The 27,108-nt window shown below is 45.8% G+C and overlaps 1 protein-coding gene across 1 annotated transcript in view; it reads right to left on the bottom strand.

The window, feature by feature from the left end:
* The window catches only part of fbxl16 (F-box and leucine-rich repeat protein 16), a 66,424-nt gene that overhangs the window by 26,393 nt on the left and 12,923 nt on the right, over nt 1–27,108 (bottom strand). The gene's annotated exons all lie outside the window — the stretch shown is intronic.

Here is a 27,108-nt window from a genome sequence, read left to right as displayed (position 1 = left end):
AGCATCAATAATTACTGTAGTAAAGTTAGTGTTCCTTCCTGAAAAAACATGATCATCGAATCCAACAAACTGCAGTTAAAGGGAAAGTTCGGTTTTTTACAACCTGGACATTATTTCTGGCATTTTTTATGGTTGTATACTCACCCAGAGGTGTTTGGTGTCATTTGGAGTCCTTCGGAAGATATTAGGAGTTTTTTGCGAGCCTCTTCTCCCTATAACGGTAGTGAACGGGGGCACTCGCGGGACACAGACTATGCAGCGTCTAAATAACACATGATTGCCGCGAAACTCTTCATTTCTTTTATGAATCACTAGACCTGCTTCCAGGACCTGTTGTAACATTGTGGCGCTGTCTGTGTATTAAACAAATCCGTTTGTAAACAAGACCTCTGAACTCATGACGTCATCTCTGTGTGCGCGTCCCAGACACAGCTCCGTGTACAGCTGGAGTTCACTACTGTTAGTTTACTGATAGTTATTTGAAACATGTCTGAATATTTGTCAAATTCTGAGGTTGTGGACGACGACTTTGAATATGATGGACGTCCTTACCGTTTTGAGCCGGAGTATACAGCTGAAGAACTCACTGAACGGAAGACAGAGTGCGCGCACTCGCGATGACGTCATGAGTTCAGAGGTCTTGTTTACAAACGGATTTATTTATTTTATTTATTACACAGACAGCGCCACAATGTTACAACAGGTCCTGGAAGCAGATCTAGTGATTCATAAAAGAAATGAAGAGTTTCGCGGCAATCATGTGTTATTTAGACGCTGCATAGTCTGTGTCCCGCGAGTGCCCCCGTTCACTACCGTTATAGGGAGAAGAGGCTCGCAAAAAACTCCTAATATCTTCCGAAGGACTCCAAATGACACCAAACACATCTGGGTGAGTATACAACCATAAAAAATGCCAGAAATAAGGTCCAGGTTGTAAAAAACCGAACTTTCCCTTTAAGTGTCAATTCTTTTAACTCATTAAGAGAAGCCCTCTTCAAATGTCCTTCCAAATTAATCTTATTAAAAGGCCACCCCCGTTCATCTACCCATCCATCCGTCATCGAGACTCACTTGTTCCCATTCAGGGTTATGGGGTATTCAGAAACCTATTTGCATGCGTCTTCTAACACCAAATATCACCAAATATACTGTAGTGCTGTGCTGTTTTAAAAAACACAAATATCACTGCAGGATCGATCGATGCAACAGCTGGCTCAGGTTCTGCTGCTAAAACTCCAACATGCCACAATCAGCCATCATCGCCTTCAGGGAGGACAGTGACGATAATACCTCAACCAAACCCGGACAATTCCACTCTGAAATTATGCCAGGAGGGTCCCCCCTTATGAGCCAGTTCCTGGTCCAGGTTTCTTCCCTCCTAAAGGGGAGTTTTTCTTGCCACTGTTTGGCTTAAGGTTTTTCTCCCCCTAGGGGGGTTTTTACCTGCCGTTGTTTACGTAATAATTGCTCGGAGGTTTATGTTCTGGGTCTCTGGAAAGCGTCTAGAGACAACATATGTTGTATTAGAAGCTATACAAATAAAATTGAATTGAATTGAATGGAACCTGCAAATAAAAACATGAGCATTTTTGGTAATATAATTTAATCTAAAATAAAGATATAATTGCCCCCGTGTGTTAAAAATCTCCCTGACATCCTTCCTCTGGCCTCACTTCGGTTACATGCCATCAGCAGAGCAGGCCAAACTATCAAAGCAAAAACATGATATTCAGTTGATTTGAAGGCGGGCTCTTCTCGCCTGTTCTTGTTGACCAGCAGCAGGTTTACAGCTCAAAGGCTGGAATCACACATACCGGTTCCAGGGCTGGTTCTGGGCCAGTGCTGGTGCTGGTTCCCAACTCGTTCAATTTGCGAACCAGCAGAGAACCGGTTTGTTTTATTTGTCCAGGTGCTAAGGGGAGCAACGTCAGTTACATTGCTGCATTTGCATTTGCGCGAAAGTTGAAGCAACAACAACGTATTTGTTCTAATGATATTTTTCATATTTCTCAAAGCGCAGCTGGAGGACTGGCAGCAGTCTACCATTAAGTCTTTTAATTAGCACTGGGCATGTGAGAGAAAATGTCATTATACTAGGTGTTTATTAGAGGGTGCTGTTATTAAGTTTAAGGAAACAGTTCCGTTACTGCTTTCCTCCTTTTTTTTTTTTTTTTTTTCTCCCTTGTCTGCACACATATTAATGATTGATACCATGACGGTAGAAACCAAAAGTATACATATGTGCATTATTACTATATTTAATATATATACATATATATATATGCATACATATGCGTACACATACATAAATATACACATACAAACCCAGTGTTTTTTTTGTTTTGTTTTTTTTTTTGGGGGGGGGGGGGGGGGGGTGACGACATCCACTGCCAATCCAGGAAGCAGGAACACACGGAAACACACGTCAAGCACTGGAAATCTGCAACAAAAAACCACAAACAAAACACGAAACCGGCACGGAGCTAACCAAAACAACAACAGCAATCGACCTAAATCTTGAGATCTGATCGCAGTCTGAGCTAAGCTACCGCTACCGCTACCTAACCCCAAAAACTAGAGAGCCAGCATGCAGGTGAACAAGCCAGTGTGTATGTCTACGGACACGCAGCCAGGAGGCCCTCACCCTTCAGGCCAACGACCCCCACCCGGCAGGGGGCCAGCCTGCCCGGAGAGACAGAGCCGCCCCGGCCGCCGACGCGGGCAGGCGCACCCGCCCCCCACGAAAGTGGCCCTCCAAGACCAGAGGGGCGCCCCGCCGCAGAGGCAGCGGGGGGGACCGGACACGGGCCCGGAGAGAGGGAACCCCCCAACAAGGCGACACCCGTGCAGGCCCGACAACGGAAGGCCCCAGACCCAGGCATCCCATTCATTCATCCATTCAACTATCTGATATCTATACTAATAATAATATGATATACTATACATAATAATAATACTAATAATAATAATAATAATAACCATCTTTGTATAATATAATATTGATAAATTATTAAGTTTTGATGTCCTGCCAATGGAGGCCCAAATCCTCCATGGCAGGACCCTTCCATACCGCATTCTCACCGACACAGACACACAATCACGCACCGTTTCCCCCTCCCCGGGAGGGTCCAGCACCGCCAGAAGGCACCCCAGGCTGCACAGCGAGCCCCGCCAGGCCCGGGTATCCCGACCCACCTATCCCAGGCCGGTGAGGGAACGCGGGTGATGTGGGACCCCCTCCCGCCCCTGGTGTTGAGTGCATGTGATTAATGCCATAAAAACAGGGAGGGGGAGGGCCAAGTATCGATTTGACACCGAACCCCGCCTCCCGAACTACGTGTCCTTGTCAAATGTATTTATTAAGTGTTGAGTGTGCAGTGTCTATTTTGCTGTAAAAACCGTGAGGCGGGGAGTGCCGGGCCATGCGGGACAATGCCCCCCACGACCCGGACCCCCCGCCCTTCGCCTATGTGCGTATGAATCGTGTAGGGGGGGGAAGGAGGGGGAGCGGAGGCCAAAGCCAGGAGGCAGGACCAGCAAAGCCGGCCCTGGTAAGACACCCGCGTTCCCCCACCGGCCATCCAGTAAACGGGGGCCGGCCCTCCGAGCCGGGCCAGGGCCCCACCGTACCTCCACGGGCGCCCCCGGCGCCGCCGGAGCCCCCAGACCGAGGGGGAAACGGTCCAACATCCTCCCATTCATACTGACAACATAAGACATAAACACCTGGGAATGGTGCCACCCCGCCGCCGCGTCCGCCCGTGCACCGCCCGGTCAGGGGAGGCCCGATCCGGACTGGATTTTTGTTTTCAATTTACTAGAATGGTTTTCTTTGCGATACATAAGGCAGTGAGGACCCAGTGTGTGCAGTTAGGTTCTATTTCCACGTCTCCCAGGTGACCTAATATACATACCGTGGGGCACACTGGGATTCTGTAGTTGATCCATGTGGATAAATCCTCACAAATCTCCTTCCAGAACCTCTGTACCGGTGTGCATCCTTTGTCCAGTATAATGTATTCTATGAAGAACTTTGTACTGTATAAGTTGTAAGTTTGGGTTTTTAGTCATAGTAAACGTATTTAAGCATATCTGTGACCAAGAAAACTGGTCAGTATTAAGAGAGAGGTCCGCCTCCCACTTGGAAATCGGAAGAGAGACTGAATCGTCCAGTTTAGATACTAACCTGTAGAGTTTTGATAACAACTTTAAAGTGCTTAGATTCAATAAATCTATTATCTTAGCGGGAAGTTGTAAGTTTAATTGACTAATTTTGTATGTTTTATTTATTATGGCCTTAAGTTGTTGATACTCTAAAAATGTATTCCTGCTAACTCCGTATTGAACAATAAGTGTATTGAAAGGTACAAACTGTCCTCCTACAATTACGTGCTGTAAGTACTGTATTCCTTGATCTCTCCATTGAATGAAATTAACCATCTTTTTATCATTTTTCACGATGTCTGGGTTGTTCCATATGGGAGTACGATCACATGGAAAAGGTGAAATTTTAGCTACTTTAAGAAATTCCCACCAAGCTGATAAAGTTGTGCTAATATTAATGCTTTTGAAACATTAATGACGTTTGATACTTTGACTAATAAATGGTAACTCTGAGATTTCTAGTTCGTTGCAAAACACTTGCTCTGAGTCCAGCCATTGACTATCTAAAGCATGATCTTTTGACCATTTTACAATATACTGTAATTTATTGGCAAGGAAGTAATACTGAAAATTAGGTAGCTCTAAACCTCCATATTCTTTAGATTTTGACTGCTTTCCTCCTTAATAGCAAGACATTACTCTTGCCCAGATTGATTGTCAGCACTGGTGTTGACAGCACTGTGGTCTTAATTCCTCTAACACGTTACAATATCACAACTATGGAAAAGAGCTAATCAGTCAGAGGAGGCTGGTTTCCTAGTTTGATTCAAAGCTCTATGTTTAAAACACAGAAAACTGGGAGAACTCTGGAAATATTATGGTGTTCTACTTAGATGGAAGAAGGCCATGCAGTATGGAAACCTATAATAGAGCTCTTTGCAGGGCTAGAAATGTTAACTATTCAACATTACCCGATGAAATAAGAACCCAGGTTTATTTTTTTGAAAGAGTCATAGTTCTGTAGAACCAAGTAGGCTATTATTCTATTGCGCTATTAATCATCAATAGCAGGGCTGTCCCTCCCTAAACGCACAACACGTGCTGTGCGTAGGCCCTCATCTTTCTACGGGGGCCACATTTATGCACAGCCATTGTGCATATGCGCTACCATGAGGCGGAGGACAGAAAAGAGATCTCTAATCTGACCGCGCAATGATTGACGGCACTCGACATCTGACCAATCAGAGGGGTGCGCATGCAGCCACGCTCTTGCAGAGCTACAGGAGGGGAGATTTCAACAACGTCCAAAAGGCATCACGAATCAGGTATATAAGTTGGGTCAATTTTACTTTTTTTAGAAGAACTCTCATCCACTTCGATGCCTTCGATGTTACTGTCTTCCCAAGCCTCACAGAGGGCTCCCCTGGTGGGGCAACAAAAGCCACAAAGTCAATGGGAGAACATGAACCCACCACCTTAGGCACAAATGCCGGGTTGGGCTTCAAAATCATCCTCACATCCCCCAGAAAAAGCTGAGCGCATGACGGGTGCACTGAAGGCATGTGGATGTCACTAACCCGCTTAGCCGAAGCCAGCGCCTACAGCAACACTGCCTTTAGAGATACGTGTTTCAAACCTGCCCCCTCCAGTTGCTCAAAGGGGGGCCCTTAAGCCCCTCCAGAACCACAGCCAGATCCCATGGTGGTACCAGTGGTTAGGACACGGGTAAAAGCCTTCCTGCTCCCTTCATAAAACGGCAAACCAGCGGGTGCTGGCTCTCTGTTTTCTTCCCAAACCCCACGTGACAATCAGCAATAGCTGCCAAGTAAACCTTGACCGTGGAGAAGGCTTTCCGTTTGTCAATCAGGTCCTGCAAGAATGACAATATCACTCCTACTGGACAATGAAAAGGAATGTGGCCATCTCTTTGACATCATCCCTCAAACACTCTCCACTTACAGTCATACAGGGACCTAGTGGAGGAGGCTCGAGCACTTTGTATAGTGCTAATCACCCGCTGTGAAAGTCCCACAGCTGACAGATTTAGCCACTCACGGGCCAAGCCCACAGCGCCAGGCGCTCTGGGTGCGGGTGAAGGACCACAACTGATATATCTCTGCTAGCCAATGCAATGCTGGCCAGTGCGGAGCTATCAAAATCAGTGCGTGGCCGTGCTGCCTCACTCTGGACAGAGTAGGGGGTATCAAGGCCAGGGAGGGAAAGCGTACAGAAACTTGCACGGCCAGGCGTCTATGCTGTGCAGAGAGTAAAACAGATCCACGTGGCCTGACCAAAACGCACCCAATTCCACAATCTCCGGATGCAGTGTCCACTCCCCATATACTGGAGTGCCCCTGGACAACAGGTCCACGTCCGTGTTCAGGGCTCCCGGTACTTGGGTCGCTCTCAGGGAGAGAAGATGACCGCAGCTCTACAGGATCAGTTTGCGTGCCAGCATGTGCAACCAATGGGAGCGTAATCACCCCTGGCGGTTGATGTACGCCACCGTCGTCATATTGTCTGTCCTCACCGGGACATGATGAAGTTCCAGAAAATGTATGTGTGACCGCTGGAGGTCCACACTCCAGTGGCCCCTCAGAGATCGGCCCTCGTAAATTCCGCCCCAACCTGTCAGGCTGGCGTCCATAGTGACCACCTTCCTGGACAGGGCATGGGCCATGGGCACCCCGTGGGTCAGAAAGGACGGGACTTGCCAGTGACGCAGCGCCCTGGTGCACCCCGTTGTGACCAGCACTCTCCGTGCGCCATGACGCACAGGATCCAGCCCTTATTAGGCCACCCAAAACTCGAGATGGACTCAAGATGGACTACGAGAATGGCAGACGCCATCAGCCATAGTAACTGAAGACACAATCTGAACTGAACAGATTTGCCTGGATGAAAAAGCGCGAGACACGTCCTGAAAGCTTTCACTCGCTCTGCCCACAGGCGAGCAGAGAAAGTCACTGAGTCCAGGGATAATCCCAGAAAGATTATGCCCTGCGCCGGGGACAGCATGCTCTTTTCCACGTTTATCATGAAACCTAGATCGAGTAGGTGTTGTATAACAATAAGTGTGTGCACTCTGGCCTCCTGCTCCGATTGTGCCAGCAGCAGCCAATCGTCCAGATATGTGGCAAGGCGGATGCCCTGCTGTCTCAGCAGGCCTATTGCCGCCTCCATGCACTGCAAAAACACCTTCAGGCTTAAAGACTGAGCGAAGGGTTTGGTGGTCGTAACAGATCCCCAGGAAAGCAAATCTTAGATACTTTCTGTGGGGAGCATAAATCGGGATGTGAAATATGCGTCTTTCAGATCGACAGAAGTGAACTAATCGCTCTGTCGCACAAGGTGCAGCAGGGATGCGTGTGTCAGCATCCTGAAGACCTGGTGTAGATCCTTGCTTGATATCTTGTTCCCACAGCGACATGGACAGGCCCAGGAGTCTCCGTGCCCTCTGGGGTGAGGGGTTTTTGCCTCCATGCCCCGCGAGCTGGTGTGCAGTTAGCTGGTGTGTTAACTGGGAAAAATTGAGAAATTAGCTGGTGTGCTAACACTCGGTACTCAAGCAGCCTTGGTGAGGCGTGGAAGACAGTGCCAACCAAGCCGTGGAGGGAGAGGAAAGCACCAAATTCAATCTGGTGTGACCAACAAAGCAGATAAAAAAAACTAAGGCTAGCCTAGCGACAGAAGCTAAATAAGATCTGTCTGTAGACAGTTCAGCTAACAATCCCAGGACGTGAGATATGCTCCGAGTGAGAAGAGATGTTTGAATGACGTGGTGTCGTCTGCACGGGATATTTAAGGTAAGTGGTACTACCTGTGGCTGATGGACACATTTCACCAGCCAATCAGGATTGTCGTAATGACATTAATGCTTCTGAGGTCTGCAGCGGGGCGTGCATCACATAGTGAGACATCAAGCGAAATATTATGAAAGGGAACTTACTTTTCTTTCCTTCTCTAAATCTGAATAGGTCATTCTTAAATATTCTTCAACCTCCAGTCTTGTTGCTTTGAGCTGCCCTCCTTTTTCCTGGCTAACAGTCCTTTAACAAACTTAGTCTTTTATGAGTAAAGAGTAAAGAGAGTAAAAGAGTAAAGATACCCACCCGCTCTCTATAAAAAGCTTATTTTTTCATTACTCTTCTTCTTTTTCCTAAGATGTTCTGCCCTTCTAAGTACCCTTTTAGCTTCCTCTAAACTTGTTCTACATGTCTCTGGCTGAGTGCAGACGCTTCGCTCTCTTGCTCCCCCGCTTTGCTTTTCTTCTCTCCACTGTAATCCTTTTTTTTCTGCAAAACAATTTCAGGAAAGCAGGACCTGGATACCTTACCACCGGGAGCTTAATTTATGGTAATTACCGAAGACTACCACTTTTATTTTAAACCGTTTTACCACTCTGTGAGCGTAGCTTATCAGCAGCACAAGCCTGCGCTATCATGACTGGGATTGAGGAACTCAGCTAGCAGAAGCTAATTAGCAGGAAGATGCTTCCCTTTACCTTTTCCATGGATGATTACTACAAACTGCTCCAGAAGATAGCAGTACTGGAAACAAAAATTCACAGGCTCGAAGTGAATGGGGAGATAAATGGACAATATGGGAATCTACTCTGCCGATTTCCCAAAACAGTGAAAGGGAGCAGGCTAATCGAAAGCTAACTAACACCACCAAGACACAACAGGAGCCATGTATAAACTGGAACTCTCTTTGTGCAAAGCCAAAGCACTACAAATTGCCTCCCTCAGATTTGAGAAGACACTTATCAGGCAGAACCCAGCACCAGCTGACTTTGGACGACACAGAGTGGCCTGCACTACCACCGCACAGGAATGTCTCTTCAACCCCAGTACCAGGTAAGAGAAAGACGGCAACAACAAAAGCTAAGAACAAATTGCCCCAAGACACAGGGATTCTACTGGAGAACAGATTTACTCCACTCTCTCAAAATCCTGACTCCCTGAGAGAAAGCTCATTTTCCGGCTCCAGAGACAGGTATGAGGCTAAATAATTTGCTGAAGGGCTACAGGCAGAGCTAACCACTGGGCCTCGTACACTGATAGTGGGCGACGGAGCTGTGAATGAGATAAAGTCCTTCTGCAGCAAAAACAGAAAGGTACCGGTACTCTGATATCTGTGTCTGACATCGCGAAGAAGATCCTGAGCATTGCCGCTGAGCATCCGACAGCTAAAGCTCTCATCATACACATAGGAGCCCTTGATGTTGTGAAGCAACAATCAGAGGTATTAAAGCAAGACTTCACTGATCTGACGAACAAAGCCTGATGCTTAAATACTGAGTTGTTTTCCAGTGGACCTGTACCGACGGTTCAGGAAGGAGATAATTTTTTATCATTTGCGCCACAAACAAGCAGCCCCCATTAAGAACAAGAGGCAGGATGTTCCAAAACAACCGATAAGACGACGCTTTGGTGAGGACGCTGAGTGACCTTGGAGGACAGCAGAGTCAGAGAGAAACTCATCCTCATCCTCACCCCAACAGGTGGAGTCTCCCCCAGCCCCAACAGCCCAACGAGGGGTCTCACCAAGCCCCAACTGGAGACGCGTCCAATGCAAGAAAATGTCTTATGGTCATTTTGACTCCTTTGAATATGTTGCCATTCAGTTAAAATCCCCCTTTCGAGCAATCTTAGTGACCATCTACAGATCCCCCCCCCCCCCCCCCGAATATGATGCAAGGTTTTTTGATGAGTTTGCCAAACTACTGTCAGTTGTGTGCATGGATTTTGATTGTGTTGTTTTAGTGGGTGATTTTAACATTCATGTTGATAATCCTAAAGATGGGTGTGCTAAGGAACTTTTAAATATTCTGGATAATTCCGGGCTTTACCAGCATGTCACAGAACCAATGCATAACAGAGGACACTTTCTAGATTTAATTATTTCCAAAGGTCTTAATATCTCGGAGGTTGCCAATCCTATGAAAGGTGAAGCAGAGGTAATCAGAAAGTGTTATATAAATGATAACACCTGTGCATTATTCACCCATTGTTTTACACCATCACCAACCCTTCCCTCAGTTCTAGTTGATGACCTTGTTAACAGTTTCAGTTCCAATCTTATGACTGTTATTGATCCTATCGCCCCAATTAAGACCAAAGTTCCTCAGGGAGGAAAAAGTCACTCTGGAGAAACACTGGTTAAAGCACAGAGAAGGGTATGTAGACAAGCAGAACGCAGGTGGCGCAAAAACAAACTTCAGGTAAATTACAACATTTATAAAGAGAGTCTTCGCAACTATAACCAGAAACTGAAGAACGCAAGGCAATCATATTTTTCAGAGATTATCGATAGAAACAGTAATACACTGTTTTCTGTGGTAGACAGACTGACAAATCCCACAACCTCAATCCCACCTGAACTGCTGTCTGAAAAGGCAGGCAATGACTTTGCTGCCTTTTTCACAAACCACCTTACAACCACCAGGAAACTGGACCATATTACACCAGGAAACTGGACCATATTACACCAGGAAACTGGACCATAGTACACCGGTCATGAAATCGCTACACTGGCTTCCAGTGAATCAAAGGATAGAGTTTAAAATCTTCCTGCTGGTCTACAAAGCACTGAATGGTCTTGGACCAAAATACATGCTGGATCTGTTAGTTCCTATGAAGCTCCCAGACCCCTGAGGTTCATCTGGATCTGTTAGTTCCTATGAAGCTCCCAGACCCCTGAGGTTCATCTGGATCTGTTAGTTCCTATGAAGCTCCCCGACCCCTGAGGTTCATCTGGATCTGTTAGTTCCTATGAAGCTCCCAGACCCCTGAGGTTCATCTGGATCTGCAACCCAGTCTCACATAAAAACGTACCCTGCCTACGTTGGTCCAAAGTGCAAAAACGTAGAGGGGTTACAATATTAGCCCTTGAAATGTATAACTGTTACATTTTTCTGCCTATTCATTTTGCGTCCAAGTCAGGTGACTTTTAAGATTCTGGCCGTGACAGCAACAAACATGGTGGACATTTTTCATTTTTGAGTGAAAGAAATCAATATTTTGAGTTAGTTTCTGCATAGAAATATATATATTTTACTTTCATAATATTCACTCAGTGAATTTACATAATCACTTGCTTGCTCGTCGTTGCAACGTTTTTTCAGATCTCGTCAGAATAATGTAAAACGGTAACGTTTTAAAAATGTGAAAAAGTAACATTTTGGTTGTTGGACGGTGCTGTGAAAAAAATCAATATTTTGATTTAGTTTCTGCATAGAAATATATATATATTTCTTTCATAATATTCACTCAGTGAATTTACATAATCACTTGCTTGCTCGTGGTTGCAACGTTTTTTTCAGATCTCGTCAGAATAATGTAAAACGGTAATGTTTTAAAAATGTGAAAAAGTAACATTTTGGTTGTTGGACGGTGCTGTGAAAAAAATCAATATTTTGATTTAGTTTCTGCATAAAAAATATATATATATTACTTTCATAATATTCACTCAGTGAATTTACATAATCACTTGCTTGCTCGTGGTTGCAACGTTTTTTCAGATCTCGTCAGAATAATGTAAAACGGTAACATTTAAAAATGTGAAAAAGTTATATTTTGGTCGTTGGACGGTGCTGTGAAAAAAATCAATATTTTGATTTAGTTTCTGCATAGAAATATATATATATTACTTTCATAATATTCACTCAGTGAATTTACATAATCACTTGCTTGCTCGTGGTTGCAACGTTTTTTCAGATCTCGTCAGAATAATGTAAAACGGTAACGTTTTAAAAATGTGAAAAAGTAACATTTTGGTTGTTGGACGGTGCTGTGAAAAAAATCAATATTTTGATTTAGTTTCTGCATAGAAATGCGTTTTGATTACATTTATAGTGAGAAATATATATTTTAATTTCATAATATTCTCTCAGTGAATGTACACAATCACATGCTTCCTCGTGGTTGGGAATTATTTTCAGATCTCGCCAGAATAATAAATTGAAATTGCAACATTTTGGTGCTGGGATACGTGGCCGTGATATATACATGGCCACGTATGCCGACGGGGATGGTGGTGGGGATCCCCCCCCCAAACCAGATTTTGATAGCGGAGCGAGTCGAGCCCACAGAAAGCAGTTTTATTTTGAAAACCAACCGGATTTTCTTGCATTCCAAAAGTCTGACTTCCGGCCCGCCAAAATAAGAGATACAGCCAGACAAATGAATGAAAAAATGAAAATAATCCCTCTGGGAGCCCCCTATACGTCATAGTGACGAGGGGGATCCTGGACACGTGACAGATGCCCCCGATCATGTGCCGGTTAATATTTAAGATAGTTAAGTTTAGAGTAATTAAACTAAGTAGGGAGGCTGTTATAATAATAATAAATAATTATAAATAATTTGAATTAATTATTAATTATATATCAGACTTAACCTCCAGAAATTAATTAATAATTTATATTAATCATAATATTAATATTTAGTATAATAATAAATACACCTGTAGCACAAACCAGTGTTTATAGCAAACATTCAGAGACATTATCAGACAATGATTAATGACAACATAAGTAATGTGACTGTCTTTCAACCATTTCTTAACATCAACATCAAATATTTGAAGGGATGGCACTCCACTGTTCTGGTGTCTGCAATTGAGAAAGTATTTTGGGGGAGCTAAACCGTGCAGTATAAAGTAAACAAACTTTGGCATAAACAAAACAAAAAAAGTCACAAGCTCAAAAAGTTGTATTTTTCTACAATACTGCAATAGTTCGGCTTTAAAAGCTAAGGGAAGTTAAGAAACCAGGTTGCCAGATTGGTTTCCCGTGGCCGTTTTTCACGCATATAGCAGTGCGTCGTTGACTAAGTACAGGCGGAGTTGTCAAGTTAAAAAAAAAAAAAGTGAAAAACGCTGACAATAGCAAACTTGGCAACCACTTATATTTAGTTTTTTTAGCCACTTACCCAAAAACAGGGTCCGATTAATTTTCCATGGATGATTGCAATTACTGTAGAAACAGTATATAATTTATCTAGACTTTAGGTCTTGAATGTGTTAACAAACCACATCTGGCATATCACATTGAGTAGCCTAACTATACTTTTGAATCTAAACTATTCATCAGTCCGACCATCTCTTCTTCTTAGATTTTTAGATTTAGATTTATTTATTTGCACAGTTAAACATTACACAAATAAAAGTACCAACTTTAAAAATTTAAAGTGCAGGAGGAGGCGAAAACTCAAAGAGCTTATCAGGTGCCTCCACCTATAGTTAACATAAAATGTAATATCATACTTATAACAACAAAATATACAAATTATCAGTTAGAAATCTATAGATGATAGAAATTAAAGGAAAATTACAAAGAATTTACACAAAAGAAAAATGATCGGATAAATGAAAAACGAGTACAATTTAATAATTGTAGTAATAAACAAAAAAATAAACGACTAAATAAACCAGATGAACAAAAAAATAATAATTTCAAGGAGATTACACAAGACGGTAACATTTTTCAGCACATCCATTACTTATGCCAGAGCAGTTCCATTCACAAAACAAAAAGTAAGTGGTGTTTCAGACATCCTTTAAAAGCTTGTACAGAGAAGCATTTTTTTGCTAAATGGGAATATGTATTCCATAGTTTGACCCCCCTGTACCGTATTGCATATTCACCGCTGGTTGTAACACACTGTTTATTACATGTAAGTAGACTTACTTATGTACAGTTTGAGGTATTTGTACTTCGCTTCATTAATCAATATTTTGTTAAAGTTTATACTTCACTATATTCATTAACCTGTTAATCACTAAATATGGATTCATGGGTTCATGGGTTCATGGGTTCATGGATTCATGGATTCATGGGTTCATGGGCTTATGGGTTCATGGGCTCATGGATTCATGGGTTCATGGGTTCATGGATTCATGGATTCATGGGTTCATGGGTTCATGGGTTCATGGGTTCATGGATTCATGGGTTCATGGATTCATGGGTTCATGGGTTCATGGGTTCATGGGTTCATGGATTCATGGATTCATGGGTTCATGGGCTTATGGGTTCATGGGCTCATGGATTCATGGGTTCATGGGTTCATGGATTCATGGATTCATGGGTTCATGGGTTCATGGGTTCATGGATTCATGGGTTCATGGATTCATGGGTTCATGGATTCATGGGTTCATGGGTTCATGGATTCATGGATTCATGGATTCATGGGTTCATGGGTTCATGGGTTCATGGATTCATGGGTTCATGGATTCATGGGTTCATGGATTCATGGGTTCATGGGTTCATGGATTCATGGATTCATGGATACATGGGTTCATGGGTTCATGGATTCATGGGTTCATGGGTTGATGCCCTAGACAGGCCACCTGTCCATCTTAGGGCCATACATATTGCAGCATAACAACCACACACACTCACTCTTGGGCAGTTTAGAACCTGACACAGGTGCATGTTTTTTAGAACCACAGGAAGCCTAAGAAGCACATAGAAACACCCCTGCTGGGATTTGAGCCAGAAGCCTTCTAAATGTAGTGATAAGGAAGCAGTGCTGACCTCCTCGCTACACTGTTTCCTCATCTATTTAAAGGGGACCTATTATGAAAAACAGGTTTCCTCTTGCTTCAACATATATGAAGCGGTCTCCCCTCAGCCTGCCAACTCAGAGAAGGAGGAAAGCAACCAAATTCTGCAGTGTCTGAACAGCCGCCCGGATGAGCAGTCCAGTGTGATGTGGATCTACGAGCCAATAAGATTCTGCTCCCGTAGTTACGTCATGACAGGAGCGATGCGTAAAACCACGCCCACAACTAACTCTGCCGGTCGGGGCTTCCGCCATTTTTTCGTAGCGGTGTATCGCGTCAGGCAGCCAATCAGCACAGAGCCTCATTATCATAGCTCCACCCACTCAGAATCCTGCATAGATAATGAGGTTAGAGAATGGGAAGATAAAGACATGGATCAGAGGCTGAATTGTTACCCAGAGCACAGTGTGCTCTGGGCCAAAGAGATCAGCAACGAGTTCCAGAGTCCGGGTTTGTAGTGGTGTTAGGTTGTTTTAGGCCTTTGACAAAGGTAATGTGCTCCTCTGTGGTGGCAGCATTAATGCAGGAAAGCACATTGAGGTTTTGTTATGATGCTTTCATAAGACTTCTTTTCCAGGGATGTCCACGCATTTTTCCTGCTGCTGGAAGTGTCATCTGATGTCTATATTATGGAATACATACAGTATGTTTCATAGTTCTTCAGGATGTCTTGCTTACACCACCGGATAGTAGCACCTATACCCAGTACTCGAGTTGTAAAACAAAATCAGGGGGTGGTGGATTTTATCATATGGGGACAGATAATTTGTGTTGATTACAAATAATATAATATATTACAAATAATAGCAGTGACCAAAACAGCTGCAGAAATACTGCAGGAATGACATAGCAGCAGTTAAATGCAGCCTTCTGTAAGCTTTAAATATCCACTGGGCTTACATCAAATACATCAAAAACACAAAAATAAAAAACACTTTTCTGAACTTATCAATATGACTCTGTCCTTCACAGGATAAGTAAAATGGATCACTGCAAAAACTCACAATCTTAACAAGAATATTTGTCTTATTTCTAGTTAAAATGTCTCATTTTAGTAAAAAAAATCTTATTACACTTAAAACAAGACTCATCACTGGAAAAAACAACAATTTTCACCTGTTTCAAGTAGATTTTCACTTGAAATAAGTAGAAAAATCTGCCAGTGGAACAAGATTTTTTTGCTTGTAATAAGAAGATAAATCTTGTCACACTGGTAGATTTTTCTACTTATTTCAAGTGAAAATGTACCTGAAACAGGTGAAAATTGTCACATTTTTCTGGTGTTATTTTTCTGGTGATGGCTCTAAATGTTGAAATAGCAGTAAAACGAAAGTTACGCCTGTAACTACGGTTCTATGAGTCCCGGGTATAAGAGGGGCAAGGGTTGCCATCACGCACCTGGTGAAAAAAATCCTCGGTGACAGGGAGAGCCCGCACAGGAGCACCCTGAACCGACAACGGTGGCCCCGGCAGGCGAACCCCCGGAACTACCGGTGACGTGCCGCGACTGGCACGTGAAACAAGCGCCCTGGGCCGGTGGGGCCGGTGAAGGGCCTCCCGGTGTACAGGAAGCGGCCGCACCCCTGTGAAGGTACACCAGCCGCTGCCTGGTCACACCAGCCAGGGCGGTGCGTTCAGAGCTTCCAGGGCAGTTGCCCCAAACAGCTCCCCCGGATCTGCCGGTGCCTGACGAAGAACCCTACGAGCAGTCTCCGTCAGGGGTGACTGCGCCAGTCAAACATGACGGCGCGTGTGCACCAGGGTGGACATCAGCCGCCCCAGTTCCCTCGTTCGGGAGGCAAAAGCCTGTAGGGACACATCACACAAGTCCCGTGTGGAATCATCCACCTGTGCATCCTGCAGGGAGGTGGAGAGAGCCAGTAGCAGATGAGAAAGGGTGTTCCCCAGCCGGCCTGCGTGCCGCTGTTTCATAAGCCTTACAAATATGCCCATCAGTAACCCTACTCTGGGTAGAGGGGCACTTGGGATCTGGCTTCAGAGCCTCATCAGGAGCCAGTATCAGTGCTGCAATGGAGGGCTCGATGGGGGGGCATGTGGTGGAGACCAGCCACAGCAGCGTCCTCCATCGCCGTCAGAGCACGGTCATCAGCCGGCTGTGACATCTCTCCAGCATGAGTGCAGCTCCCTCAAAAAATCCGACGAAGACGGAATGGTGAATTCCACCGGAGAAGGATTGCGCCTGTGGAAGGCGCTAGAGGCCACCTCCGCACGTGGTGCATCCGGCTGCAAGTGTGCCAGGGCAGTGCGGATAATGCTCTGCACGGAGGAACAAACCGTCCTCTCCCGAGAGCTCTGGGCAGATGAGTGCGAGGAGAACCCCGAGCGCTATGAGGCCGGGTCCCCTGATGACACGTTGAAGTGGCTCGCCGAGGCTGCAATGGAGATGGCGTCCTCCGGCAGCGGCGGTGGCGACCCCAGAGCAAACTCTGGCATGGCAGGTTCCACCTGGCCAGTACCAGGTTGCAGATTGAGGAGGAGCGCCTTCATCTGCTCCATGTCGGCAGCCAAGCGATCTACCTTCGAGGAGAGCTGGCTCGTCATCCGCCGTCGTTTGGGGGCCCCCACCACTTTCTTTGCCGATCGCTTCAGAGAAGACCCCGGCTGAGATGAGGGGAGGCTGGCCGACGGTCCCGGCTGCTCAGGGCCGAGGCACGACACGCAGAGGCCCTGGTCATCCGCAGGGTCCAGGGCGGCCATGCACCCTGGGCATGAACGCTTCATCACAGCAACCGGTGGGAGAGGGAGCGGACACGCTGCCGTCGCCATGGATGTGCCGGTGGGAGAGGGAGCGGACGAGCTGCCGTCAGCACGGATGTGTCAGTGGGAGAGGGAGCGGACACGCTGCCGTCACCACAGCGAGCACGCTGCCGTCACCACAGCGAGCACGCTGCCGTCACCACCAATATGCCGGTGGGAGAGGGGAGCGGCCACGCTACCGTCAGCACGGATGTGTCAGTGGGAGAGGGAGCGGACACGCTGCCGTCACCACGGATGTGCTGGTAGGAGAGATGAGCGGACACGCTGCCATCTACACGAATGTGTCGGTGGGAGCGGTCACGCTGCCGTCCACACGAATGTGTCGGTGGGAGCGGTCACGCTGCCGTCCACACGAATGTGTCGGTGGGAGAGGGGAGCGGTCACGCTGCCGTCACCACGTAGGTACGTACTGCGTCACGCATCGCGTCACTTCCTGGTGTTGCGGTCCGTTGCTGCTGCACGGCGTGCGGGCACAGATCTCTCCCGACTTTTTTGTCTTAAACTTAGACTGTTTTCTGGTAAAATAGCACTATATCTGGTACATTACTGTCTTTATTTCAACACTCGCTCATTTTCTCTTCCGTAACTTTCACTGTCACCAATCACCAATACATTTTCTGTCCGTTAGCCTCCGTTAGCATCTTAGCATGGGCTCTCCGTCTCCCACCGTTTCACCTCTTTGCTGCTCAGTGTGTGAAATGTTTAGTTATTCCTCTGCCTCCTTTAGTGAAGACGGTAAGTGCTTAAAATGTAGTTTATTTACAGGGCTGGAGGCGAGGCTCAGTCAGTTAGAGGTCCGGTTCTGCCAATTTGACCATAGTCCGATAGCCTCCTCAGCTAACCAGGCTAAGCTAGCGGCGGACCGGCCCATAGCAGCTGAGGCTAGCCGCTCCCCTGCAGCTCCCGAGCAGCCGGCCAGTCAGGACCGGTGGGTGACGGTTCGGGGGAAGCGTAGTAAAGGGCTCACGGAACACCACCACCCGCTTCACGTGTCTAACCGATTTTCCCCACTCAGCGACACACCCGTTGAGAAACCGACCCTGGTGATTGGCGACTCCATAGTCAGACATGTGAAGCCGACTCCAGAGACCATAGTTAGGTGTATCCCGGGGGCCAGAGCGGGCGACATAGAAGCAAATTTGAAGCTACTGGCAAAGGGTAATCGTAAATATGGTAAAGTTATCATCCATGTCGGAGCTAACGACTCCCGTCTTCGCCAGTCGGAAGTAACCAGAATGAATATTGTCTCGGTGTGTAACTTCGCTAAATCCATGTCGGACTCCGTAGGTTTCTCTGGCCCCCTCCCCAATTTGACCAGTGATGACATGTTTAGTCGCATGCTCTCGCTCCGTCGCTGGTTGTATCGGTGGTGTTCAGAAAACGACGTGGCCTTTATTGACAATTGGGAAACGTTCTGGGGAAAGCCCGGTCTGATTAGAAGAGACGGCATTCATCCCACCCGGGATGGTGCTGCTCTTGTCTCTAGTAATTTGGCCTGTTTCATTAGACCCTCTCCCTGACATCGCAGGGTCCAGGCCAGGATGCAGAGCTGTAGTTTAACACACTTCTCTGCTGCTTCTCGAGGACCAACGCCTGCCAACAAAACTATAAGATTACATGATGTAACTGGTAACTCTAACCAGGTGCCTAGCAAAATAGAAGTAGTTGCAGTTCCCCGCCCTCCACTAGTTCACCAGGTGCGGCGTTATAGAGGCGTTAACCAAAATAATCTTGTAAAAATTAAAACCAATGCACATTTGGTACCAATAAGAGACCGAAAAATTAGATGCGGACTACTAAATATACGATCATTAAGCTCCAAGTCTCTGTTAGTAAACGATATAATCACAGAGAGCAGGAGTGATGTTTTCTGCTTAACAGAAACATGGTTACAGGATGAAGAGTATGTTAGTTTGAATGAATCAACTCCGCCCGGCTACTTTAATCATCACATTCCTAGAAACACGGGCCGGGGCGGAGGAGTCGCAGCAATTTATAACTCCAGTCTCCAAACAAAAATTGAACCTAAGTGCAATCATAATACGTTTGAAAGCCTCACGCTTAGTCTGAAATTTCCGAGCTGGAAATCAGAGAAGCCAGTTGTGTTAGTGGTAGTGTATCGGCCCCCTGCTGGCGCTTATCTAGAGTTTTTGTCTGAATTTTCAGATTTCCTTTCTGGATTATTGATCAGTACAGATAAATTCATCATAGTGGGTGATTTTAATATTCATATGGATGTTGAAAGCGATAATCTTAAATTAGCTTTCAATTCTCTTCTAGAATCAATGGGTATCTCACAAAAAGTGGACGGGCCGACGCATTGTTTTGGTCATACTCTCGATCTCGTTCTCACCTACGGTGTTGAAACTGATGGTCTGTTGGTGTCACCTGTTAACTCCCTTTTATCCGACCATTATTTAATAACGTTGGAATTGAATGTTGTTGATGTTGAAGTGCAGGGCAGGAGGTATTATTTTAGCAGATGTTTGTCTGATGAAGCTATTGCTAAATTTAAGGAGACCGTTGCTCGTCTTGCGACAGTGGAAAATAGTGAAGCCTCTACTGAAGCAATAGAGGCCAGTGACCTGGGTTCTACCTCTGATGTTGATTTTCTTGTTAGTAACACTGCTGATCTGTTGCACTCAGCTTTAGATGAAGTTGCTCCTTTGAAAAGGAGGGTTTCTAGCCACAGGAGCTTAACTCCCTGGTACAATTCAGATATTCGCATGTTGAAACAAAGCGTGCGTAAAATGGAAAGGAAGTGGTACTCTTGTAGGTCTGTAGACTCTTATCGTGAATGGAAAGATATTCTAATAGTATATAAAAAAGCCATTCGCAAAGCAAGAACAGCTTATTATTCAACGTTGATAGAGGATAACAAAAGTAACCCACGTTTTCTGTTCAGCACTGTAGCCAGGCTGACAAAGAGTCACAGCTCTGTTGAGCCGTGCATTCCTGCAGCTCTCAGTAGTGAGGACTTCATGAGCTTCTTCAACAGTAAAATCACGAGAATTAGAGAAGAAATCAACCAGCCGGTTGTAGGTGTTTCTTCAGCTTTAGCGACTTCCCTAGGCTCTGACTTGTCTCTAGACTGTTTTGATCCTATAGACCTCCCTGAGCTGACCTCACTCGTTAATAGAGCTAAGTCTACCACATGTATGTTAGACCCCATCCCGACTCGACTATTCAAAAATGTTTTTTCTCTTATTGGTGTGACAATACTGGACCAAATCAACCTATCCCTAAGCTTAGGATATGTACCACAGGTTTTCAAAGTGGCAGTAATTAAACCTTTACTTAAAAAACCTTCTCTTGACCCAGACACCTTAGCTAATTATAGGCCAATTTCTAACCTTCCATTTGTATCTAAAATTCTGGAAAAGGCAGTTTCAAGCCAGTTATGTGACTATTTGTATAGAAATGATCTGTTTGAAGTCTTTCAGTCAGGGTTCAGAATGCATCATAGCACAGAGACAGCACTGGTTCGAGTTACGAATGACCTTCTTATGGCCTCAGATAAGGGATTAGTGTCCATATTGGTTTTACTGGACCTCAGTGCTGCTTTTGACACTGTTGATCATGGCATTTTACTGCACAGGTTAGAGCACGTTGTTGGGATTAAAGGGACAGCTCTACGTTGGTTTAAATCATATCTATCTGACAGGTTCCAGTTTGTTCATGTACATGAGGTTTCTTCAGAACAGTCGAGGGTCTGTTATGGTGTTCCGCAGGGTTCAGTGCTAGGGCCAGTCTTGTTCAGTTTATACATGCAGCCGTTGGGAAGTATAATCCAGAATCACGGCATACACTTTCATTGTTATGCTGATGATACGCAGCTCTACTTGTCTATGAAGCCGGATGAAACAGAACCGTTACTTAAACTTCAGGCATGTCTTAGGGACATCAAGGACTGGATGTCCAGAAATTTCTTGCTTCTAAATTCAGATAAAACAGAGGTTATCATTCTTGGTCCAGAGCATCTTAGGAAGGGATTAGATGGTGTTGCGATGGCTTCCAGTGCAACTGTGAGAAACCTTGGTGTTGTTTTCGATCAGGATTTGTCGTTTAAACCATATGTTAATCAGGTTTGTAAAATAGCGTTTTTCCATCTCCGTAATATTGCAAAAATTAGGAAAATCCTCTCGCAGAGTGATGCAGAAAAACTAGTTCATGCGTTTGTATCTTCTAGACTGGATTACTGTAATGTGTTGTTAGCAGGATGTCCAAGTAATTTGCTGAATAGGCTCCAGCTGATCCAAAATGCAGCAGCACGAGTACTGACAGGAATTAGCAGGAGAGACCACGTCTCTCCAGTGTTAGCGTCGCTCCATTGGCTACCTGTAAAATTCAGAATTCAATTTAAAATTTTATTACTTGCATATAAAGCCCAAAACGGCTTAGCTCCGCAGTATTTACAAGATTTGATAGTGCCTTATGTTCCTGGCCGAGCTCTCCGCTCCCAGGGTGCAGGTTTACTCGTAGTTCCTAGAGTATCTAAATGTAGATTTGGAGGGCGGGCGTTCTGCTATCAGGCACCATTACTTTGGAACCAACTTCCAATCTGGGTTAAGGAGGCTGACACCACCTCCACCTTTAAAACTAAACTTAAAACCTTTCTGTTTAGTAAAGCTTATAGTTAGTGTTAAGTAAACCTCTAGCTGGTGTTGGTAAATCTCTAGGTAGTGTAAACTTTAGTGTGTTAGAGTCAGTAGTCATTGTCGCAGCTATAGAACAAAACTATAATAGTTAGTCTCAAATATAGCTTTGCGGTAGATATGCTGCTATAGGCTTATGCTGCAGGGGGGCACCGACATGATCCGCTGGGCGGTGCCTCTCACCCTTCTTCTCCTCTCCTTTTCCCTGCCTCTCTTCTCCATTACCATTTTTACTTATTATAAATATCTCATAGCTATCATTTTTGTCCATTGTTCCTGTAGTTTCTTGTGCCGGCCCCCCTTTTTTTCTCTTTTGTGTATGTTTGCAGGCCGGAGCCTCAGGAGCTGCGTTCTGGCCTGTGTTCCCGGCCCTCCCCCCCCTCTGGTCATCCCATTGCTTCTTCCACCTGCCTACGTGGATGTCTGCTGTTGCTGCTTCCGCCTGCCTGCACCCCCCCCCCCCCCTCTGGTCATCCCGCTGCTGCTTCCACATGACTGTTGTGTGCTGCTGACGCCCCCCCCCCCCCCACCTCTGGTCATCCCGCTGCTGCTTCCACCTGCCTGCTGTGTGCTGTCGACGTCCCTGACTCCCCCAGTCTGGCCTTCGGCAGGAGGGTCCCCCCTTATGAGCCTGGTCCTGCTCAAGGTTTCTTCCCTCCTAAAGGGGAGTTTTTCCTTGCCACTGTTTGGCTTAAGGCTTTTCTCCCACTAAGGGAGTTTTTACCTGCCATTGTTTATATAATAATTGCTCGGGGGTTTATGTTTATGTTTATGTTTATGTTTATGTTCATGTTCTGGATCTCTGGAAAGCGTCTAGAGACAACATCTGTTGTATTAGACGCTATATAAATAAAATTGAATTGAATTGAATTGAATAGGTGTCAGTGGGAGAGGGGAGCGGACGCGCCGCCGTCACCACGTAGGTGTCAGTGGGAGAGGGGAGCGGAAACGCTGCCGTCACCACAGCGAGCACGCTGCCGTCACCGCCAACGTGCCGGCGGGAGAGGGGAGGGCCACGCTACCGCCAATACGGATGTGTCAGTGGGAGAGGGAGCGGACACGCTGCCGTCACCACGGATGTGCTGGTAGGAGAGACGAGCGGACACGCTGGCGTCCACACGAATGTGTCGGTGGGAGCGGTCACGCTGCCGTCCACACGAATGTGTCGGTGGGAGAGGGGAGCGAGCACGCTGCCATCACCGCCAATATGCAGGTGGGAGAGGGGAGGGCCACGCTACCGTCAACACGGGTGTGTCAGTGGGAGAGGGGAGCGGAAACGCTGCCGTCACCACAGCGAGCACGCTGCCGTCACCGCTAATATGCGAATAGCCCAGAAAGCTTTTTTCCCATAGACCGCAATAGTAAAAGAGAAGCCTCTAAAACTGTTCACAGGACACCTCCAGCTGTAATCACCGGCAATTACTAATCTTTGTATTCTATATTTTTAAGTCATGGACTTTATATTCGTCAAAAATGTTTTATAACGGCCAGAAAAGTCAAAGAAAAGTCTCTTTTTGGGCGTGACGTCACGGCCGTGTCGGTGCCATTGAAGTTGCCCCGGGGCATGATGGGAGGCCCCAGAGCATCATGGGAGGTGACTCAACTGCGCATGCTCTATGGGCCCGTGTACACGGAAGTAAACCAGGAAGTCCGAGATTTTTTCGGCACATGCGCTGGCTGAGCAGAATGCATTGAAATGAATGGGCGGCCATTTTGGGCACTGTATCCAGTTAATATTATAGATCCATGGTGCAGATACAAACAACTCCTTTTCACGTAGCCTACTATAACCTCTATTTTCTTTCAACGATATAAACGACCAATGGGAGCTAGATATTTCGAAACCTATTGTGCTTTCTCCATTCTGTGTAAAAAGTGTAGATTTATATCTTGCCGTTTTGTAGAAAAATTTCTGCTGAGGAGTGTGTGAAGATTTGCGGCAACGGGTGAAGCCTGAATTATGGTTTTGCGTTAAATCGACGCAGAGTCTACGCGTCACCGCGTACCCTACGCCGTAGGCTCTGCGTTGGTGTAACGCGGAACCATAAATCAGCCTTGACACGTGACGAGTGCGCGCAGGGAGGAGAGGGGGGAGAGGAGGGAGGGGGAGGAGCATCCAGGTCGCACCGCAACTATTTTTGGCTCTACCTCCTTTGTCATCATATTCACATTAATAATAACTGTTTATCAGAAATCCCATGTTTAAATATTTTATTAAAGCAATGTTTTTTTCTGTGTGTGTGTGTCTTTTTAAGGTTGAGTCGGCCACAGAAGCTACAATGACTGAACTGATTGAGGAAATTTTCAGCGAAAACAGTTTGCTAAGTTCAGAAAATTGCATTCCTTTACTATGATACAGTATTTAAATCCAGGAAAAGACAACACTATATCACATTAAGATATCCATTACAGCCAATATCTATTCTCATATCACAATATTGGTGTAATAGTGATATATATCTGTCAATATATATATAATATATATATACATACATTCATTGTATGTATATACAATGAATGTATGTGGGCGTGGTCACAAGCGTGGTCACAAGCGTTTATTGGTTGCTTAGCAACCAATAAACGCTTGTTTAAATATATAATATTTATATATATATGTATATATATATATATATATAATATATAAATATTATATATTTATATGTAAAAGTATATATATATAATATATATATATATATATATATATTTACAGATAGGTTTGAGCAATATATATCTATTACACCAATATTGTGATATGAGAATAAATATTGGCTGTAATGGATATATATTGCTCAAACCTATCTGTAAATATATTATATATATATATATATATATATATATATATATATATATATATATATATATATATTATATATATATATATATATATATATATATATATATATATATATATATATATATATATATATATATATATATATATATACTTTTATATATATTGTGGCAGGATGAGGCTCGACTCCAGAGGTTGGTAAAACTAACTAGATTCTAGTTAGTTGGATTCTTCTAGTTACTAGAAGAACTGTCAGTTGACAACTGTAAACAAACACACGTTGCTAAGCAACCAATAAACGCTTGTGACCACGCCCCTTTCCATACAGTCCTGATGGGTGCGAGGTCCGTTATTGTGTCCGCCACACAGCCCCCCCCAGAACACCCAGAAGGTTGTCCTTGGAAGGGCCCATCAGTCCCTCACTGGTGGCTTAATCAGCCGACCATAACGGCTGCGCCGTCCTTCCTGTACCACCACAGGAGCATCAGTGTGAGCAGGATGTTGCGGAGAAAAAACAACAGTCTTCGGTGATAAATTAGAACGTCCATCCTTTGCAGCATCGACAGGAGGTCTCAGTGGAGGGCGTCCACGACGGGGGACCTGGGCCGGGACCACAGCTTCATCCGCTATAGTGTGTGCGGGTTTAAGCCTAGTGCCACGTGCTCTTTGCGGCCACCTAGGTCTAGCAAAAAAACCTTAGGGCCTCTCTCGAGGACTCTAAAGGGGCCGTCGTATGGAGGCCGTAGAGGAGAACGATGAGCATCATGCCGCACGAAGACAAACTGAGCCGACTTGAGCTCCGATGGAATGAATGTTCGCGGAAAACAGTGGTGAATAGGCCCCGGGGTCAAAAAACTATTTGATGCGAAGGGACCGCTTGCTGGGTGAATTTGCGGAGCTGAGCTTTCAGGCAAAAATTCTCCTGGCACACGGAGTGGCTGACCGAACACGAGCTCTGCGGGCGACGCATTTAAATCTTCCTTCGGGGCCGTGCGCAAACCGAGCATGACCCACGATAAGCGGTCCACCCAGTTACCATCCGAGAGCGCAGCACGCAGTGCTGCTTTGAGGGACCTGTGAAAACGTTCACAAAAGCCATTAGCTTGTGGGTGGTATGCAGTAGTACGGTGTACCTGCACTCCCAAAGCTTCTGCCAACGACGACCAAAGTTCTGAAATAAACTGGGGGCCTCTGTCAGACGTGATGTCAGACGGGACACCAAAACGTGAGACCCAGGCACCCAGGAAAGCACGCGCCACATCTTTTGACCCTGTAGAGGAAAGGGGCACTGCCTCGGGCCACCTGGTGGTACGGTCCACCATGGTGAGGAGGTGCGTGTAACCCTGCGATGGAGGAAGAGGGCCCACCAGGTCAATGTGGACATGGTCAAACCGCCTGGCTGGAATGGGGAACGGGGGCGCCTTTGTGTGCTGGTGAACTTTAGCCCGCTGGCATGCTACACATGCAGCTGCCCACTCCTTAACCTCCCTGCGGAGGCCGGGCCAGACGAACTTGGCCCCAACCAGTTTCACTGACGCCCGGATGCCAGGGTGTGAGAGGGAGTGTACGGAATCGAAAACCCGCCGGCGCCAGGAAACTGGGCCGACCGGACGGGGCCGACCAGTGGAGATGTCGCAGAGAAGAGCTGGACCTCCGACCTCCACCGCCAAGTTCTCTAGTCTGAGACCGGTACCAGCAGACCTAAGAGTCGCGATGTCCTGGTCATCAGCCTGGTCAGCAGCCATAGCAGAAAAATCAACTCCCAGGTTTACAGGGCACACAAGCGCGCGTGACAGGCAATCGGCCACCAGGTTTGTTTTACCCGCGACATGCCGAATGTCCGTGGTAAACTCTGAGATGGACGCTAGATGGCGCTGCTGGCGAGCGGACCACGGCTCTGTCACTTTAGACATTGCAAATATCAACGGCTTATGGTCTACATATGCCGTGAATGAACGGCCTTCTAGAAAAAAACGAAAATGACGGGTGGCGAGGTACAGCGCCAACAACTCACGGTCAAAAACACTATACTTTCGCTCACTGTCACGTAGTTTGCGGCTGAAAAATGCAAGAGGTTGCCAAACTCCTGCCACCCGTTGCTCTACGACTCCCCCTACTGCTATGTCCGAAGCGTCGGTTGTCAAAGAAATGGGGGCCGAAGGTGATGGGTGAGCTAAAAGTACTGCATTGGCCAGGGCAGACTTAGCATCC

Source organism: Cololabis saira, chromosome 21 (assembly GCF_033807715.1).
Source record: "Cololabis saira isolate AMF1-May2022 chromosome 21, fColSai1.1, whole genome shotgun sequence".
Classification (NCBI taxonomy): Eukaryota; Metazoa; Chordata; class Actinopteri; order Beloniformes; family Belonidae; genus Cololabis; species Cololabis saira.
Note: the sequence above shows the minus strand (reverse complement) of the source record. Positions and strands in the feature narration are given on the sequence as shown.